Consider the following 1,492-nt stretch of genomic DNA (forward strand, 5'->3'; position numbering starts at 1 on the left):
AAGATAGTGATTTTGTTTCCCTCATATAAATTCAAAAGTAAAATTGTTGGATTACATGGTAGTGCTATTTTTAAATTTTTGAGAAACCTCTGTACTATTTTCCATATTATCTGCATAAATTTACATTTCTACCAACAGTGCACAAGGATTTCCTTTTCTCCATATCCTTGCCAACATTTGTTATTTCTTATTTTTTAATATTAGCCATTCCAACAGGTGGAAATTTACATCTCATTGTGATTTTGATTTGCACTTCCCTAATGATTAGTTATGTTGAGCACCTTTGCATGTACCTGATGGTCATTTATATGTCTTCTTTGGAAAAATGTCTATTCAGTTCTTTCACCCATTTTTTAAAAATATTAAATGCTTGATGTATTTGCATGTCATCTTTGCACAAGAGTCATGTTAATCCTCTTTGTATCATTTCAATTTTAGTATATGTGCTACTGAAGTGAGCACTCTTCTTCCTATTTTTTAATTACATTGTTTTTGCTTTTTTGTCTATTGAGTAGTATGAGTTGTTTACATATTTTTGATATTAACCACTTATCAGATACAGGATTTGCAAATATTTTCTCCAATTCTACAGGTTGTTTTGCATTTTGTTCATGGCTTTTAAGCATTTATTTAGAAGAAAATGTAACTCTTTATAGCAAGGACACATAATCAAATTATTATAAAGGCCATTAATTTTTAGGAGTTTTTCAGTTACCCAAATAACAATTAACAAATACTTCAGCTCATTTCAAATGACGCTATTTAATATAATATGACTTTATGTAAAGTAGTTCAAAATGGCTTGGCAAAATTGACTTCTGCCAATCTGTAATTCCATCAAAATTACATTTTTATTACGAAAAGAATTGTGTAATTTGACAATAGGATTTAAAGTTCTTAAAAATTAAGATTCATTTTACATTGTGATTTTCAATAATTTCAGTCACATTTCTATTTTTTTTTTGGCCTTTCTAACCTCTGAGACCATCTTTGTTTGATTAACTTCCTACTCGACTTCATAGTGCTGATATTAGGGTTATCAAGAAAAAATAGGGGGAAAAACCCTATGACTATTTAATACAATCTATGAGTGCATTTGTGTATTTTCTTAGGTACCATACTCTAATACTTAGAATTTTCATGATCCTTAGAGAAGAACTGGATATATTCCTGATTCAATGCAAACAATAGGAAAGAATGAGAGTGTGTTCCCAAATTTATAATATTCAGCAACATCATGCATTCAAATTAGAATCTAAAGAGGATTTTACAGAACATATGGTGGCTCCCACATTAACTTAGATGACCTTATCATTTATGTGATGGTAAAATATCTTACAATCCAATCAGATTTAAAATGTTATTAATGAAACCCTTTATTAACTTAATCTGGGTGAAACACAATACTTTTTTAGAATCTAGGATACTTTTGTTTTTTGCTTCCAAGTGAAAAGTTATTCAACATCACTTGTTATTAAAAACTTACAATTAA

At 28.8% G+C, this 1,492-nt stretch overlaps 1 non-coding gene across 1 annotated transcript; it reads right to left on the minus strand.

Annotated features, from left to right (window-relative positions):
* Positions 1-355: 355 nt before the first annotated feature.
* Positions 356-462, minus strand: LOC124502753 (U6 spliceosomal RNA). Its single transcript, XR_006960014.1, has one exon. It is a non-coding gene; the product is annotated as a U6 spliceosomal RNA (small nuclear RNA).
* Positions 463-1,492: the final 1,030 nt, after the last annotated feature.

The sequence above is a fragment of the Lynx rufus genome, unplaced genomic scaffold, assembly GCF_022079265.1.
Source record: "Lynx rufus isolate CCGP_SWC_20201006 ecotype Redwood Valley unplaced genomic scaffold, mLynRuf1.p SCAF_7, whole genome shotgun sequence".
NCBI classification, from domain to species: Eukaryota; Metazoa; Chordata; class Mammalia; order Carnivora; family Felidae; genus Lynx; species Lynx rufus.